This window comes from Anastrepha obliqua, chromosome 5, assembly GCF_027943255.1.
Source record: "Anastrepha obliqua isolate idAnaObli1 chromosome 5, idAnaObli1_1.0, whole genome shotgun sequence".
In the NCBI taxonomy this organism is placed as follows: domain Eukaryota; kingdom Metazoa; phylum Arthropoda; class Insecta; order Diptera; family Tephritidae; genus Anastrepha; species Anastrepha obliqua.
Genome location: NC_072896.1, coordinates 28157978 through 28166660, shown reverse-complemented (window position 1 = coordinate 28166660; position 8683 = coordinate 28157978). Strand labels below are relative to the sequence as shown.

The following is an 8683-nucleotide window of genomic DNA, read 5'->3' as shown; positions in this document are numbered from 1 at the left end:
CTTACACGAACGATTTCGATGTAGAAACAATTGCAAAAAAGTACTTGAAATTTTTTTATTTTGCAAAAAGCAACAAGTGCGAAACAGGTTTTTTACTCAAAAATTCATTACTCAAAAACAACTCATTTTAGCTACTGGGCATTCAGCTTAATTGAAGTTTGAGATGTCCTCTTGATTTGGAAAAAGTTATAAAAAAAATAAAAATAGACTTTTTGAAATATTGAATTTCGAAAAAATTTCAATTTTTTTTTCTTTTTTGCTAAATAAAAAAATTTCAACTACTTTTTTGCAATTGTTTCTACATGAAGTTGCTCGTGTAAGCAATTACGATCATTTTGAACCCAGAATTGTTAAAATCGGTTCATTTTTGACTAAGTTATGGGCATTTAAAAAAAAAAAAAAAATACCAGTCTAACGGTTAGACTTGATAGAAGTGAAACCTTCCGTAAAACAAAGTGAGAGAGAATAAGACGAAAGCAGCATTAGGAGCGGGATAATTATAGGTTCATTATAATATTGCTATAAAGTTCATATTTTATTTTCTTCATTTTATCATTATTCATCCTCAATGTTTTCAATTTCAACAAATCGCACCCTAAATACAAAAGGGTCACAACTCAAAATACCAAGATTTTCAGGAGAGACGAAAAACGTTTTATGTAAAAATTATTGTAATATTTAAAGAAAATATTGTTCCATCATGAAAATATACAACATTGAAGAAGGTTCTACTATATTTTTCTCAATTTTATTTTATGTTTGCGAAAATAAAACAAAATTTTGATTTATGACTCTTTAACTGAAATTTTTTCGATTAAGTAGTGATATTTTCTTAAGTTGTGCCTTTTTAACTGATAAAATGTTTTAATTTTATAAGTTCCCTAACCTAATTGAACTCACTTTTCACAACTAAAGAGGCACAATGCAAAATAATATACCACGAAATTTATCACTTTTTACAGTTATAGAGGCAGAACTCAAAATAAAACTCTTTATGTGTAATAAAAGTAATCAGCTGTTCTTGAGCCCATTAACGCAACTAAAAATAATTCTCTTTAATTGATCGTGCAAAAGCAACACACTTGACATAAAAATAGACATAACTGTATTTTTCCAGTTAAAGAAGATAGTTATGTGAACGAAATATTTGCAGCAGTTAGAAATGTGTACTCTGAATTAATTTATGCAAAAAACTCAGTTTTGGAAAATTTTGAGTTGTGACCCTTTTGTATTTAGGGTGCGAAATGATACGAGTGGTTTATGATAGATAAAATATGATACAAATGCTTTGGTTTCGATGTTGTCAAAAAAAAATACCCAAACGGACCGAAGAAACAGACTTACAAATTTCTTCCATTTTCGTCCACTTGTATTCATATAAAAATTTATGCCCCTTCCCACCAAAGCTAAATGTATTAGTACATTTTTTCTTGTATTTATTCAAGGCTGAAATCCCGGCGGTAATGTAATACCGGGTCAACCCGTGGCAGAGAAGGAGTAAGCCGCCCCTAAAACACTCCGCCCATTTCCAAAAATTAGTTTAACATTTGTTGTCCTCCGATGGAGGATCTATCAGATGTTAAGCTGATAACCACACTACCTAGTCAATACATTTTAAATAATAAACCTAATAAACCTTTTGAGAATTACACGCTCACAAAAAAAAAATTAATGTACGAAATATTTATACCGATTCACTTAAACTGACTTTCAGTATCTAAACCAAAAATAGAAAAGCCAAAAAACTGTTTTCAATAAATAATCAGAAATGTCCTACAATGTAAATTTCAAAAAAAAAAAAAATTCCATTTTCGTCTACATGTATTCATATAAAAATTTATGGCTCTTCCCACCAAAGCTAAATGTATTAGTATATTTTTTCTTGTATTTATTCAAAGCTGAAATCCCGGCGGTAATGCAATACCGGGTCAGCCCGTGGCAGAGAAGGAGCAAGCCGCCCCTAAAACACTCCGCCCATTTCCAAAAATTAGTTTAACATTTGCTGTCCTCCGATGGAGGATCTATCAGATGTTAAGCTGATAACCACACTACCTAGTCAATACATTTTAAATAATAAACCTAATAAACCCTTTTGAGAATTACACGCTCACAAAAATTATTTATATCAACATATAATATAACGCTTCGTAACTAAATAACTTTTAGGCCAACAACGACAGCATGGCGCGGTAGCCGAGCGACTAGCAATGTGAGCTTCCGATCCAAAATCCTCGGTTCGAATCACAAGAAAAAATAAAAGTTATTTTTATTTAGTTCGTCGCTACTTTTATATCAACATATAATATAACGCTTCGTAGCCAAGAAGGTCGCTTTTTTCGTTTCACTTTTCCTCAAATCACTCCCAACGATTCTAAAGAAGTTTTCACTTCAAAAAATTTTTTCTTATATAATTAAAAAAAATCGAGTTTGAGCCGAAAAACAAAATTGCCTATAACTCTTGAAAAAATTTTTTTTCGGGCGAACAAAAAAATACGTGTCTCATTATTTTGACCAGAGGGCAACATATTTAAGTTACATCGAAATCGAAGAACATGACCCGAATAGCCCGGTTGAATTGAAATGGAAAGCATCTATAGCTATGTCCCGTACTAGAATAAAACAAAGAAAAAATTTGACAAAATTACGCGGACACTCTAAAAATCGTTTTTTTTTTTGTTTGTTAATAAAAATTACGAAATAATTGAAATAAAAATAAATTACACTTTCAGACGATTCGATTGAATAGTTTTTTTGACAACACCAGGCCAAAAAAAGTAGTTTTGGGATAATTGAGTTTAAAGTTTTGAGAGTGAACGCGTGACGAATCTTACTCTACCTGGTAAAACGAAAAAATTAGACAATATATTCTTAAAAGCCCATACTTTCGTAATATCAAAAAAAAAAAAAAAAAGACAAATTGATGTTTTAAAATTCTAGATCACCGGGACCCCTTAATACTTTGATATAATAAAGTGCAAGTATGAAGTGCTTCGAAAATTGCATTGGTTTCAGAAACTTTTTTCTTTGCTGGTGGTCTTGTGCATTTTCTACATGTAAAAAGATTTGATTCATTATATGGAAGAAAATCCATAACCCCAAAATAAAATGCTTAAACACAGCGCGAATTTAGAGCCACTTTAAACCTGCACAATATTATACCGTAACTGAATGAGCTGCAAAACTGCATACCCAGAATTTTTCGAAGAAAAACATTTTCAAACTAAAAAGTTTGATGAAAATTTATTAATTTTTTTCTGGTGTTACTGACTCATTTGGACGTCCACTGCATTGTGCATCCACTTTTGAAGTCGTTTTATTACACAGTGCGACATCAAAAATCAAACCGCACCGGACCTTTTTTTCAGAAAATATACCTATTCAATAGCAAACCCCTCGCTGGGTTTTTAAAAGTTAGCTCGATTTTTTTTTTATTGCGTTTCGAAGTTTTCTATTTTCGTGAGATTTTGGAGTTTTACCTGTACGCTAAATTTGACTTATAAATCGACCTTTGTTTGATTTAATCGATTTATTTTGTCATAGCTTGATGCAGAAATTTCGTACATGTACAAATAAACTTATTTTGAGAAGAACCTATATCTCAATACGCAATTTTGAATACCAAAATTTCGAAAAATTGTATGTTTTTACCATTTTTTACTGTAATTATGAAAATAATTAAAATTTCTCACTATTTCTTCTAGCAAAAATGTTGCAAAATGTACTAAAAAAGTCATTTATAAGATAAAAACATAAAACTGAACTTTAAGTTTGTTATTTTCTAAAAAAATAAATTTTTAACAAGATTTTTCTTCATAAAAATAATTTTTTTATACTCTGCTTTAAATTTTTTTTTAAATATCTAAAAACTCTGTAGGTAAAAATATTAAATAGATTAAGTAAAAAGAATATAGACTTGAATTCTTATAATTTTTTTATTAAAATAAAGAATTTTTACGTACTAAAACCTTAGAGATGAGCTCTTTTCGACAATGATTGAATTTCAACATCATCATTATCAGAGTAATCAGATTCATCAGTAAAGAATTCCATGTCTGTCTCTTCTTCTTCTACCTCATATTCTTTTTCCTCCTGGTTACTCCATTTTCCTTCATTTTCTTCTTAGAACAAGTAAAATCGTTGGGAACAAATTTTGGAATTTCTAAAACAAACATTTCCTGATAAGACAGACTACAACCTTCTTTATACTTTTTATTTGGAATGTGTGCTAGCCACTTTTCTATGTACTTAACAGGCTAAAAGTCTTGTGAGACCAATCTTGCTTTTCACTACTCACGATCACATTTTGTTACATCCAATATTCATTGGAAAACCGTATCTGGAAAAAATACTAGCAAAAATAGAAAAATCTGAAAATGTGTATAACGGGTGGTTACGTATAAAATTATTTTCATAATTACAGTAAAAAATGGTAAAAACATACAATTTTTCCAAAATTGTCGCACAGTGTTATTGTTTCTGATGGATCGGATTCCCCATAACACTTCTCAAGCCATTGCTACGCTTAAACGATATTTTTGTCGTCGTGAAGCAGTGTAAATAAAAAAGACGAAATTCTGTGATCCATCGTTTAGAAAATTACAAAAGTAGCGTCACTCCTTGCACAATAACTCACGAACTAATGAATAGAATATCATGAAATTTTAACAACTGTCTTTTTCAGGTTAGTACTAACTGAAAACGAGGTGAATGCAATAAAACTAATGCCATCTTTGTATTAGGACCGGGACTTTTGAGCACTGCTATTATTGCGAACACAGGTGTATGTAAGCATTTGGGTGTGCCTCCTTTGCTTTTAAATGATTTGGTATTCTCTTGTAATAAATAACGCTAATATTTGAGGAACCAGTCCTGACCCGTGATAAAGGTGATTTGGAAAAAGGGGATTAAAAAGTGTTGGATAAATTTTATTTAATTTTTCGAAGCAGTTCCTGGATTTGTAAAAATTATTTGGCAAATGAAAAATGATTAAAAATTGAATACTTTAATAAATTAATTAACAGATTTTTTGTCCATAATTGAACTTTGCAGCTACATTTTTGTTGTTGTTTTATTTTCAAACAGATTGAGGCGTTTTCAGCCTTTTCTAAAAAATATTAAAAAATTAAGAAGAATTACGAACCCTTCCGCTTTCGTGCCCTTCTTCGTCCATTTCTTTCGGAGCCTCCTTTCCTCATGCTGCTCATCCATCGGTGCCGAGCCGAAAGAACATTTCAATGGACCTCCTCAAGCTAATGCCGAAATTTCTTTATTTCCTCTTCTTCGCTACCCGTCAACCATGCAGTAGTGCATCAGTGCCATAGATACTATATTGCGTATAATAAAATTGTTTGTTCGAAGCCCCATAGCATTCTCAGCTTTTCTAGGCATGATCCATGTTTAGCGAGCATGAAGAGAGATTTGTAGAGCGTGATTTTTGTTCGGCGAAAGATGCCTCTGCTTTTCAATTGTCTATCGAGCCCGAAGTAGCACCTATCTATTGGCAAGAGTTATTCTTAGGTTGATTTCCAGAGGGATATGGTTGATGGTCTCAATGCTGAATACTGGGTATTTTATAACATAGCCATAGCTGCCAACGGTGCTGATTTTTTCAATAGGCGAAAACTTTATAAGTGTTGCCAGGAGATGCTTTGTCTTGTCCTCATTCAGCGCTAAATTAACCTCTCTTGCTTTCTTCCCAAAACTTGGGAAGGCCACGCTGACTGCTTTGGTATTTATGCCAATGTTATCAGTATCATCTTTGTATGTCAGCAGTGGCGTACTTTTGCTATGCGATTACAACTATTGTATCGAGGCTGTTCGGATTGATAGTTTATACAAGGTGGCGCAAAATTAATCACCCATTGGGAGATTTATAATTTTGGCATATGGCGTTGTACGTCAGTCATATTTGACACTAGACAACTACATTATAGATACATAGAGGCAAGCAGTGGAGCGCGTCAAGGGCAAGATAAAGATTTGCATCGCTGAAAATCATTTTTTTATTTATCAAAAAAGTTATTCAAAATCAAAATTGGATGATTAATTTTACACCACCTTGTATTATTTTTACCATCATAATTTTCATTGCAATTCTTTCTTGTTAAGTCTATAGTACCAAAACCTTTCAGACTAAAAGTACAGAAAGGTTTATTTGTAATTTCTTTCTTACTAATTACCTGTGTTTAGTTATGTCGGGTGTTTATTTAGCTGCATGAGAACCAACGATATCGATAACTATAGTTTGAAAGCTGGGAATGGCAAACTGTGTTGCCATTTCTGTTCAGTAAAGTTTGAAAACTCATCATGCATCGTTTAACGCCAAAAAAAAAAAATGCTTAAAAATCGTGGAAATTTACTTTGAAAAAAAAAAAAAAAATAAATCTGCTCGCGAAGTTCATAAAACACGTTTCCATTTTACGTGTGGCTTACAGGTTGGTGGCCGTTGGCCTTTTTTCGAAATGAGAAAGAAGCTGCCGTCTCGATGTATGGCAAGCACTATCGAGCCATGGTAATGGTAATGGTTGTACGGGTTATGCAAAGGCCTTTATACACTGCGACCCGATTGATATATTGTGCGGCCCTGAGTGCTTAATTTTAATTATTTAGTATTGCGAGGAACCGACGCAGCTCCTTAGGAGGGAGCACTTGCAAATCCTCCAGTAGGTACGATCCCAAGACTCTGTTTATTCCAGCTAAAGTGGCCTGTAAGGGCTCGACAGAGTAATCTGAGGCCCTTTTGGACTAGCGTTAGAACATATTTTGCTCTGTGGGTATTCAAGTTCAGGAACTTTTTGGAGCAATTAAAACCATTTGTGCCGTTCCAGTACTCCTTAGTTTTTATTTAGATACATTTTTTGGCTTCGTGTTTTAGATTGTTTTATATGTTAAAGTCGAGAAATAGGGTTGGTCAAATAAATAGCCCTTCAGCCCCTTTCTTTTTGACTTAAAAGTCCCCCTTCTCGTTTCCTGTGTGTCCCTCATGTCCTGTTATCCAAATCAGGGAAACCTGATTAAGAGTCGCAAGTTTGTTGAGTACTTTGTTACACTCTATAAAAGCTTTTAAATTAAACGTAAAGCTATTTAAGGCTTTTAAGACTGATTTACTGTCCAAAAGTATTTTAATTTTTACTTTTTTAGAAGGGCAGGAACGCGACTGGTGGAATCAGATAGGAAGAGGCTTTGGGTTAGAGAATGACGACCAATGGCGGCGATTTACGTTCGTATTAACCACTTCAAGCTGCTGCTTTGTGCAAAGAGAGCAAATTCGATATTTGCCGCTTTATTAGCCTTAGAAGTTCCCTCGAGCGCCCCCGATCTACCCGTGGCCAGAAGAATCTTCCGATTTTGCACGTTTGCGCAAAAGCCCAGCGCGCGCTGAGTTGACACGAGACCCATCCTTCCAGGAGCAAATCACGGAGTAGATATTTATATCGGTCGAGGTCCCCAGGAAGATTTTCTGGTTACAATTTTTCTTTCACATGAAAGCAGAGTGCTGACATATCAGCTTCCTCTTGTATTGCTAAGTGTAGAGGTGGTAGATTTAAAATCCCTGCCATTCCAGCAGTTAGGGTAGTGCTCATAGTCCCCCAGCTTAGGTACGCCAGCCTTTGTGGTCTATACAGTTTTGATATAGCTGTAATTTGATTGGATTTTGCCCAATGCCCCATATAGTAATGTAGGCTTTACCAATTGGTTGTAGATCCAGAAGGTAAGTTTAGGTTTCAGGTCTCAGGATTTATCCAAAAGTTTTTTGTTGTTCAACGGTTTTTCGTTGTCTTTTTTATTACTGAGTTGAGATGGGCCTGCGAGGTGACTTTTTTATACAGGATAATTCCTAGATATTTAACCTTTTCCTTCCATTAATTTCCAGAGTGGGCATATTTAAAAGTCTTTTCCTGGTAAAGGGGACAATAGTGGTTTTGGAAGGCTTTATTGATATTCGCTCTTTTCTGCACTATTCCCAGGTTGTATTTAAGACGTCTTTCATCAAGTCCTTTATGCTCCTTTCGTGGTTGCCTTTAATTATTACAGAAATATCATCGAATAGTAGCATTAAAGCTTATCTGCTTAGGAAGTGTCGGGCAGTCAATTAAACTATTAATAATTTCATGCACAAACTCTAAAAATTGATTGGTGCGCCTATTCATAAGGAGTTTCACATCTATAAGTGCAAGCAACGGGCACTGTAAGAGGGGACAGAGTCATTAAAACAACAGATTGAAGAAGCTACTAAGAAAATAGTCGTCTTGTCTAAAGTCTCGTTATGAACTGCTCGTAGCGGTGATTTGAATGCAGAAGTTGTTCAGTACAAATCAATTCGATTATGTACTATATAGCCCTATAAGTTTAGCAGGTATCCCAAAATTAGACATGACGTTGCATAGGCAGCTTCTTTGCGTGTTTTGAAAAGTGGCTCTAAACTAAACGAAAGGCGGTGTGCGTCGATTTTTTTTCTAGAGGCTTCTTCAGGGCTTGACGACCCGGAAAAATTTATACAAATGCCAAGTTTTTTTGCCAACTTTACTTAATGAGCGGAGACCAATCAAACAGTTTTTAAACAGCTGTGCCCCTTTAAGGGGACAAATACCTGTAAACGGCCATATTTTCGCTGATTTTCATTAAAATTATTTAAAATGAAGAAGTCAATATATTCTTTCCAAAATTGGCATACAGTTTATTT

The 8683-nt window shown here is 33.9% G+C and overlaps 2 pseudogenes; both read right to left on the bottom strand.

The window, feature by feature from the left end:
• Positions 1–1436: 1436 nt before the first annotated feature.
• On the bottom strand, positions 1437–1623 carry LOC129249587 (U2 spliceosomal RNA; annotated as a pseudogene).
• Positions 1624–1888: 265 nt separating this feature from the next.
• Positions 1889–2075, bottom strand: LOC129249572 (U2 spliceosomal RNA; annotated as a pseudogene).
• Positions 2076–8683: the final 6608 nt, after the last annotated feature.